The sequence below is a fragment of the Augochlora pura genome, chromosome 1 (genome assembly GCF_028453695.1).
Source record: "Augochlora pura isolate Apur16 chromosome 1, APUR_v2.2.1, whole genome shotgun sequence".
In the NCBI taxonomy this organism is placed as follows: domain Eukaryota; kingdom Metazoa; phylum Arthropoda; class Insecta; order Hymenoptera; family Halictidae; genus Augochlora; species Augochlora pura.
Genome location: NC_135772.1, coordinates 19,614,424 through 19,625,326, shown reverse-complemented (window position 1 = coordinate 19,625,326; position 10,903 = coordinate 19,614,424). Strand labels below are relative to the sequence as shown.

The 10,903-nt window shown below is 38.1% G+C and overlaps 1 non-coding gene across 1 annotated transcript; it reads left to right on the top strand.

Moving 5' to 3' along the window:
• Positions 1-453: 453 nt before the first annotated feature.
• Positions 454-535, top strand: Trnas-aga (transfer RNA serine (anticodon AGA)). The gene has a single exon. It is a non-coding gene; the product is annotated as a tRNA-Ser (tRNA).
• Positions 536-10,903: the final 10,368 nt, after the last annotated feature.

Genomic DNA, 10,903 nt, shown 5'->3' with positions numbered 1-10,903 from the left:
AATATAGTATAAAAATTGTTACATTTCTAAGGATCTTATAAAATACTATATAAATATTGTTTCCTTTTCTATCGTATTATAAATTATAGTATAAACAATAGTTGGGTTTTTATCGTGTCGTAAGATACAATATAAAAATTATACTGTTTTTATAACACGATATAAAAATTATATCGTCTTCAATCCTGTCATATAATACAATATAAAAATTATTCCATATTCCAGCATATTATATAGTATTAAATGTATAGTATTAAATAATTTGTATAAAATATATTATACAAATATAAATATTGTTCTCGAAGTTATTCATAAAAGAATAATTATAAACGCCTGAAGCATCGTATTGGACCGAACTCAATGCGAGCCAGGATAATTATCCTTTGAATATGTCCTGCAGAAAGTGTGCCCTGAAATTGCAGTAATTGATAATTAGAAGCATTGAACGCAGAAGCAGTCGTGGCCGAGTGGTTAAGGCGTCTGACTAGAAATCAGATTCCCTCTGGGAGCGTAGGTTCGAGTCCTACCGACTGCGAATGTGGTTCACGAACAATATTTTTACTTGCAATCACCCCGCTATATTTTTTTTTTAATTTAATAATCAATAAAGAAAAGCATCAAAATGGATCTGATTTATTTTAATTAAATAATTTTTATTTCAGACACGTTTCTTGAATTTTTCTTATCCGTATTGTAAGATAAGGAAATTGATTGCGTTATCTCATCAGTGTGATTAGAAAATTTATTTATAAAATTATCAAAATTAGGTCAGAATGATGTCAAGTTTATCGATGTAATTAGAACATTTTTCTGTAATATTGTTAATGTTTTATAAAATATTATCAGCTCGCCAAAGTGTTCACAGACTATTTACACAGGCGCAAATTAATTGTTACTTTAATAATTCGTTGTTATTATTATACAGCATTGTCCATTATTATTATAAATCACTATATGTATACTATTATATACTACTCCGTTATTATATTGCAATTATATTAATATCTTGTTATTACACGTTCCCATCAAAAGGCTAATAATTCGCATATATAATTATTATTGTATTTAATTAACGTCGATATAATTTCCGAAACGAACCAGCCATACTATTATTAATAACAAAATCGAAACTGCTTATTTCGAGCCAAATACAAATCAAACGCCTCGCTCTTAAAAATTATTCAAACACTAATCTGATCGATCCTTCCGTGAAAATATAGTGGCTTAATAAACGTCCCCGAATTTCGCTGCGAATAAAATTTGATAAGATCGACCCGGCCTTATTCAACGATTCCCAAAACGTTCCGCGGTTTCAATAATTTAGAACATGTCACGAGATTTTTAAGCTTCCTTTCAACGAGCGAATATTTCATCGACAATGTACGGTGGTCGAAACTAGAGGGCAAATTCAACCATCATTCTAACCATGGTGTTTAATTCATGGTGTTCAATTCAAGAATGTGTTTTAAAATGTTTTTAAGATGTCTGTTATGGGGAATTGATGGATAAAGGCTTTCATTTTGGGAGTAAGATGTTCAGACCTAAAATGGACGTGAAATGGACGTTTCTAAGACGTCTGTTATAAGACATCAGTTTTAGGATGTTTTTACTATGTCTTATTGAGGACACAAAGACGTTCAGACCTAAAATGAACATCTTTAAGACATCCAGTGTACAAGTTTATCAAACAGGAAGCGCACCCTTAAAGGGTTGAAATTTCACGCTACCCTCTCTAATTATGTCAAATTCATTCTATAATTTCTACAATCTACAACTAATCTCTATAAAATCTCTATAAGTTCACAATTCTGCCACTGCTCCAATTTCTCCATTTTTCTTAACCCTTTGCACTCTGAGATCAAAAATCGTGCAAACATCGTACACAAGTTTATCGAAGGTAACGGTAAAGGGGTAGCGCTACCGAACGCGGTAGCTAAGGCAACGATCATATTGTCCGCTAAACGGCGGCGACGGTGTAATTTGAAATTAGAATAGTCGGCGGTGGCATGGTGGGGAAGATTTTCCTGCTGGGAAACATAATTAGCGTGTCAGTGGCAAGCGCGAGCGCGAAAGGGGGTTGCCGCCGTGGTTTGGCCGCGTACCGCGCACCGCACTATTTTCGTATCGCCGTCTGCTGCGTCGAGACCAGCCGCCTTACGACGGTCCTCTTTGGGGAACTTTCCGCGTTCACCGAATCACGGTCGGTAACCAGTTCCCTTCGCGGTCGCGGCATATACGCGTGCCAACACGGGCGGGAGCCCAATTCCGCCAGAAACGATTGGTTTCCCTCTTCGACATCCTGATGTATCGCCGATATTGCAGCTACCTTCTATTCCCGGCCTCTCTACGGACGCGAATCCCGCGCGGTAGGGATGGCGACGACAACCTCGCGAGATCGTGCTTCGAGATACAAAATTCTCGAGATGGAAATTCTTTTACGAGGCAGAAATGGCAGTCGGAGGCGAAAGCAACAACTTAAAAACGAACGAACACCCTGGATTCTGAATTCCGTGGATTTGACGCGAATTTTTGGAAAATTGACGCTGAGAGAATTTTGACGATTTTCTTACTTTTGCTTTTTTTATTTTTTTAATTGTTGAAATTGTAAAGAATCTTTTTTAGGAATTGATTTAATGGATTTCTTTGTTCCAGCATGTATTGTATTTAAAATAGGGGTGGTTTCACTGAACAATATATTTATTCTAATAAAATGATAAAATAAAATAGTAAAAGTAAATAGTAAAATAAGGAAGTATATAATAGAAAATATAATAATGAAAAAAAATAGTAAAATAAAAAATGATATAACAGAAAATATAATACAATATAATCCAATAATAAAATGTGATAAATAAACTAATGAAAATTCTAAGAGAAAGAATTCTCTGTATTTTAACGTTACCACTTTAACAATGTTAGTATGAAAGGGTCACTATATTATCCGGGAGATCCAGTGGAATAAAAGACAGCGTTAGCGCAGCATTTTAAAATTCCTCTTCGGCGCGACAATCACCGTCGAAATCGCTGTCAATAATTCAAAATTGATGTCGCTCGAGGGGGATGTTGGGATAACCGTCGACATACACGAAAAATAATAATTGATCGACGCGTACCACAAAAGTGGTGTCACTGTTGACTGGAAGAAGCCGCGAGAGAAACGATAGAATGAAATTTCGAACAGAAACGAAGAACAATCGGTGGAGGGGGGACACGAATTTTAATAAGTCTGTCTGGTCCCCGGCCTTTCGCGTCCGTTCATTGTCCAACCGGTCCCGCCCGCCTCTCGCGTGCCGGATCGATCCTAAAATCTACCCCCGGAGACTTTTAATTAACTTCTTCTTAAACAGAAATTCGGAGCCGTAGACAGCGGCCGCGTAACGAAAATAGGTGTTTCGCCGTGGTCGGCTATTAGATCGTCGCCTGCTCCGAAAACAGTTCAATTTTTCATGGTAGTCGATTAACTGTACCACGCTCGGATTACAATGTTTCTTCCGTCGTTTCCTTCTATGGGAAATCGATACGGGGGGTTTATATTTTTAAGTTAAAAATATTAGGAATTCTGGGTCATTGATACAAATCTCCTAGTTTCTTGAGTAGACCGGTCTCAAATGCGACGTCTTTTTATTTATTTTAAATAAAAAGGAAATCGTAATATAAAGGGTTAATTATTCTGCTTTTTTTCCTGCAAATTTTACGAATTTAAATAAAAATTAAGAGACTTAGCTCTTCATGTTGCATAGATGCATATTATTTGATATAGTGAAATATACTAATTAATATCAATCACTATACAGAATATCCAAGAATCTCTCGAACTAATATCTTCCTTAGGTCATTTGCAACAACTTTTTCCTTTGCGAAACTGTTCTACGAGGCTTCGTTCACGAGATATCAATGATAAACAGTGGCCAATGAGAGTCTAGCGCGGCTGGCGCTCTCTCAGCCGCCAGCGGAGCTCGCCTCCTATTGGTCACCGTTTCTCGCGTATAACTCGTTAACAACACCTCGGAGACGATTTCTGTAAAGGAAAAAGTTGTTTCAAATGATCTCAGGATTCCCCCTGACGAATTGAAAATATCAATTTCTATAATATTAGATATTTCTTGTTACAGTAAAAAGGGTTAAAATCCGTACGTTTCTGACGATTTAAATGATTTGAGAAGCGGAAGTCGAGGAATCAAAAATGGAGGAAGAAGTGGCGTTTTCCCGTGGAATTTCGTAAACGGCGAGATGAGAGAGACGTTTTTAAACCGGCGGATCGGGGCGAGCAGAAATAATAGGGTTGAATCGGTGTCTCGTATCGGGAGCGACAACCAGAAGCTCGATGCCGGCTGAAAATTTAATGCGCGAACGGTAATTATATTTAGCGTCGGCTTACATCGATTTCCGCGGCGAGCCAACGCGGAGCTGCTCTCCCGCGATCGTCGCCGCGAGAACGTTTCCTCGATTCGGGTGCCGTCGATTTTCTCTCGTTGAGGTTATCGTGTTACTGTAATCAGAAAATATGTGACATATAAATTTATATAAACAATGCAATTTTGAATATAGTATATGAATTGGCAAAGGGTTGAAATCGCAATGGAAAGGTTGAGTTATAGCGAGGAGAAATATTGAAATAATATTTTTAATATTTGTTTAAAGCTAGTATGGATTATTTGAATTTTAGTATAAAGATTAGAATTTTATTATAAAGATTCTTAATAATGAGAAAAATTTGATTAACGCAGCTATGGTACGAGAAATGACGTCTGCGAAAAAATTGGCAGACAGAGATAATACGGTGCCCGCGCAACATGATTTCGCTCTAGCAGGGTTAGAAGAGGATTGAGTTCGCTCCCGGTGTTGTAGCATCGCGCGTGATGGAGAGCTGCATTATTTAAAAGTAGCGCGCGATACTCCTTCAACTCTAACCTCGGGACGTTAATACTTTATTATGCCAACAGCAAAACAGTCCCAGCCTCGTGGATTTTAATTTCTTATATTGTTTCTAACGAATACGAATCGAATTCTTCTTCCGGTAAAAACTGTGTACATACTGTGTTGCAATAATGCTTTTTAAAAATCAGAATGTAAATGTTCTATTGTTACATTGTAATATTCTATAATATAGTCGCAACAATATTATAGCATACCATGTATTATAATAAAATATATCAGATCATATATATTATAATAAAATATACCACATCATATATTATTACATAATATAATACATTATACAATATAATATAACACAAAAATACTATAATATAAAATAACGCCTTCTTCGCTAAATAAAATATCCAATAAAAATTCGCTATCTTATGTTTCCTAATTTTATATATACCAACATATACTTCCAAAATTCTTAAACAAATTGCCATGAAGACCGTAAAATAAAGCGAGCATTTAACGGAGCCTTTCGAGCGCAGAAGTCGGCCTCGTTGCGTACAGCAAACCATGAAGAAATAGTCGGCCGGCGACAGGGCAGCGGCGGAGGGTGAGGGGGCGGACGGGCGCGCGTTGGGAAGAACGAGGAACCGTAAATATAAAAGTTGCTTAATCGAACGTCGGAGCAGGGCCGAAATTTTTCGTCGTAGGCGTTCCGGTGGCCGGCACGTCGTCGTCGGCCGGGTTACAAAACGCCCGGCCTTCGGGCCGCTCCCACCATGCCGGACACGTCGGGAGTCCAGAGTTCTCTCCTCGTGCGCCGCACGGTTTCGTCATCGTCGCGCGGACGAGACAACCGACGAGGCTCTCTGCCTTCTCGCCGAACGAAATTCGAAATACTAGGGCGCCCCATACGTAATATAACATAACAAATAAATCATTTTTGAATGCGAAATTAATAGACGATATTTCCTGCCTAAGCTTGATTTATTTATTATCAATTATTATTATATATTTATTGGAAGCCTTATTAAGGAAGCCTTGTTAACCCTTTGACGTATTTTGACGACTCTGCCACGTCACAAAGATTTCTGTCGATACATCAACCCCTTACCATTTTCTTAACAATTACTACGATTAGAATTTTTTCGATCTTTCTTCGAAGGAAAAGGAATTTTATATATATTGTGTGCTTGAGCATATTATTGATGATGGCGCGGCGCGAAAAGAACTTACGGGACACCCTAATACCAGTCTCCGTGTCTCCTCTTCGCAATAAAACCACCCGGCACGCAGCCTCCGCTCTTGGTCCGTCGACGTCCCCTCGAATCTCTGCTTTATCGACGGCTGATAGGACACGCCGCCGTATGACCGAGACTCGCGGCTCGCCTTTCCCGCGGTATTATTCCCGCGCTAAGAATAGAACACGCGTGCCGCGATTTCCCGCTTGAACTTTCGATGCCGATGCTACTCGGCCTACGGACGCCTAAATTACCGAGACCTCGTCGCCTCGCCGATCTCTTTATGGCATTTTACGATTTCTGTATTCAATTTTTCACCATATTTATAATACGGTGAAAGTTCTGTGTAATTTTAAATATGGTAAATTGTTTCTCGCTTGTTTAAACGGTGTGTAGGAACGGAGTTGGTAATTCGATGCAGAGAATTTTTTATGTTGTGCAGTTTGGTCGATAGTTGTATTTTGTATGGATTATTTTATTAATTTTAGTATTTTATTTTATATTTTATTTTATTTATTGTATGTGGTTGTAATTATATTATATGTGGTTACATTTATATTATACGCGGTATGTCTTATTATGTTTGTGCTGTATTGCTCGTGTATGTAATGATTAATCGGTTAATTGTTATTCAAATAAATTAGTAATTATAGTAGAAGTTGTAATCTAATAAAAGTCAACGCGAAAGAGAAGAAGGTTTTCTACAATCAACCTACAATGCAATAAAAATTAATATTCTAATAAAACTATTTTTATTCGAATCAAATTCCACGGAGAAATATTCGACCTTTACAAACGGAACCCTAAATAACAATAAACCCTAAAGAAAATACCGGGGGACACGGTACTCGGTAAAAATATAATGCTCGAGCACGGTAAAGTAATCAAGAGTGAATTCGCAAGCGTACACGGTACGTTGATGCGCGCGCCGGTGGATAGAGGTGAGCCACGGCGAAGCGCGTCTGTCCATGACTTGCCGTTTCTACTGCTTATAAATACTAATGCGCGCGTATCATACTTTCGAAGTCGATTATCTACGAAATGAAACGACTCGCGACAAAACGGTATCCCCGCTGAATTTTCCTTGGCTTTGTACGACGAGCCGGATCTGTTCCACCATAACCACCATAACCACCGTATACGTTTAAGTTTATTCTGTGGATAATATAATTTATTTTCAAAAATTAATTTCGCTACAACTAGAAAATAATATCCTATAGAATCTTCCATAATTTTATACGTCGAGCCAAAACTGTTCCACCATAGCCACCATAACCACCATATCCCTCCAAGTCTATCCTGTAAATGAAACAATTCATTTCCAAAAATTTCTTTTCACTTTCATCGAATTCCTTGCGTTGCAATAGCAACAAAAATGACAGAATCGCGACAAAATAAATTTCTAAACTTCTAAATTAATAAAATTGACAGATTCTAGCGAAATGATAATTTGATAAAATTAAATGAAAGACGGATTTCTAATTGTCGAAGGAATGGTCGAGATATTTCAACGTTGAAGCCGCGAAACAGAGTTTCGTCCAATCTCTTGACAACCGCGCGCGCGCGCGCGCGCGCTCCGTTCCGTTCCCGTCGTTTATCTAACGATTGCGTTCGAGCGAGAGCGCTCCGCCACGGCATAATTATTTAAACAGTCATCTCGAGCAAGGTTATACAACTCGTGCGACGATAAATCATAACGCGCGACCTCTTAACCCTCGCGGTGCCGCGCCAATGAAAATTCGCCCGGTTTTCTGTCGAATCTTCGCGGCACAATAATAATAATTCCGGGCTCGCAAAATATTATCGTTAAATTGTTAATATTTCCGAACTTGTTTTTAAATTTTTCACAGTTTTTTAACTCTTTATTCTTGCATTGTTGATGCTTTTTAAACTTGTTATTTTGAAACTGTTTTAATATTGACGAAACTATTTCTGAATTTTGTTAACATTATTGAAATTATTTTTTTAAAATTGTTGATATTTTTGTAAATATTTTAATTCCAGATTATTAATATTTCTGATCTCGATCTATACAAATTATTAATTTTTCTAAATTCATTATTTTGGTGGTAATTTTATTAAAATTATTCATTTTCCTAATCTCGTTCTATTAAAATTATTAACATTTCTAACCTCGTTATCTGCGAACTATTTAACGCATTTAAACTCCGCAATTCCTAGATTAAAATAGGAATAATCGTGTAAACAGTTATCCTAGAATCTCTCGCACAAACTATATCCAAGACTCTCGCGATCGTGATAGCGCTGACGGAACGAAAATACGAATACATTTTCGATAACGATCTAAAAATCCCGGCGAAGTTAAAAAGATTCTCTAGTCAATTAATTTAACGCTGAAACCACATACCGAGCCGGTCAAAATCGCCGACCACGTATTATCGCTCGCATCGCTTAGTTATTGACAATTATAAAGGCTGTGCCATAAGAAAAAACTGAATAAAATTACTATATGTTACGGTAAAAATATAGCTGAGGCTATAAATAAATATAGCTTCTTCCTCGTTAGAATATATCATACAGTTAGGAATCTGTATAGTACAGTTTAGTCACTTTTAAGGCTCGATATAAATTATATAATGTTAATTGAAATAAAATTCATACTTTCAATCTCTAACTCTGTGAAAATTGAACTATTACAAATTATTATACTATTATTTTATTATATTATACTGTTATCTATTATTATAAATTGAATTATATACTACTGTAAATAATTATTTATTAGGTAATTATTTTTCGAGAAAAACTTGGCAACGATCTTCCTAATAACAACCCCATAAGTTAACTCCAATTACTAGACTAAAAATACCTTCATACTAAATATTATAAAATATTTTTAAAAATATTAAAAAAATATTAAGAAGAGCATACACACATAAGTTAAATTAAATAAATTAAATCTACAGTCCAGTATATATAATTACAGGTGTATCTACGCGAACCATTCGAAACGCACTATCAAATTGCAGCCATAACGAAGTTGCAGCCATAATCGCCGAAAGCATGAATTTTGAATATCCGACTCTCGTCGAGGAAGTCCTGGAAATGATCGCGTGAGGGCAAGGTGTTCAAAAACCCGGCGGAGGGCTGGCATTGGCAACCCTCGCGTCGCAATCAAAAACAGGAACAACAAGCGTTGTACGTTCAGGGTCGGCGACCCTAATCCGCAATTCAAAGCTGCAATTCGCGGAGCCGGGCGCGTTGCGCGGGGCAATTTCGAATCAATTTCGTAGGGTACGCCGGTGTTTTCGGCACGTGTCTCATGGAAAGTGTATATACTCGGTCGGCAAACGCGTCCTCGCCGTCAGCGTATCTGCGACGACGACGACGACGACGCCAGTCGAACTGTCGTCTGCCGTCTGCCGTCGTCCCCTTGTATGACTATTCAGCATAGACAATCGAGTTGCAAAACTTCGTTATAAATCGTCCGCATTGATCGCCGCGCTGAGCACCGTGTTTTAAGACGGCCGAAACGATTGCTCGGAACTATGCCTTCCGAGATCAGATCGATCTTCGAAAATTGGAATATTAAGTGCTATGAGTATGTATAGTAATAGGTATGACTATGCAGTTTTATATAAAAATTGTTGAAAGTAAAAATTGATCGAAGTTGAATATAATAAAAATATCAAGGTGGGCGATAACAGTATTTTAGAAATGGTGGTGCAAGTATTTTATTCCCAGTACTTTTAACGATATTTTAATTTTATTTTAATTATATAGAATATAGTACAGGGTGTATTATAACTAAAATAATCTGAGAATATAGACGAGTAAAAATAATAGACTTTATAAATTAATATGACGATAACGTGTGAATTAAAAGTGTATACACAACTTCTATATCTTTTATAATAAATTTATAGAGTCATAGAAATAATAATAATATGTAGAATATAAAATGTAAAATGACTGAATAAATTATATTACTGCAATCTGCCTACTATAATAAAAAGTATACGAAATCTAAATAAATTGTATCTTTCTAGTCTTATCAGGCAACGCATGCTAGACAATTTTATCGTCTGGTAAATATAGCGTTAAACAATCTTCTAAGATTTCATTAATGGCATTAAAAAATTATCTGGCGATCCAAGAAATATTCTCCAAAACTATAATCTCAATGCTAACATCGTCGAACAAATATTGTCTATACTATTATCGACCAAACATTGCCTATACCATTGACGAACAAACATTGCCAAAAGATTGCCTAAAAATCGTCTAAAACATTGTCTAAAAAATTGTCTAAAACATCGTCGACTAAACATTGTCTAAAAATCCGATCGTCAACTAAAAAATCGTCTGCGCCCCCGGTCCTAATGAAATCGTCCAATCAGCAGCCCCGCTCGCTAATTCCAAGAAACATGAAAATACATATACAGTTTCTGTCGGCCGGGAGGAGAGCCGGAGAGAGCCGGGGAGAGCCAGCGGCATCGGGAGAGTATTCGGGAGCGGCGGCGGCGGCGGCGTAGCGCTGGCTCGCAGACCCGGTGATGTTGAGTCACTGCTGCGTTGCCGCTGCACACGCGTCGCCGGCTATCGCCGGTGAGCACGGTCGCGTAGCGTTGCCACGTCTCGCGGGCTTCCCTCCCTTTATACCACGCCCCTCCGCCAACGCGATAAGCGGCCGCTCCCCACTACCGGCGACCCGGCGACCGTCCAGGAGAGAGGGGGCGGGCGGCGAGGGACGCGGATGCGAGATAGGCGGGGACGGAGCGACGGGTCGGCGCGGGCGGGAGGGAGACGGAGCGACCGGGGCGGCGAGAGGG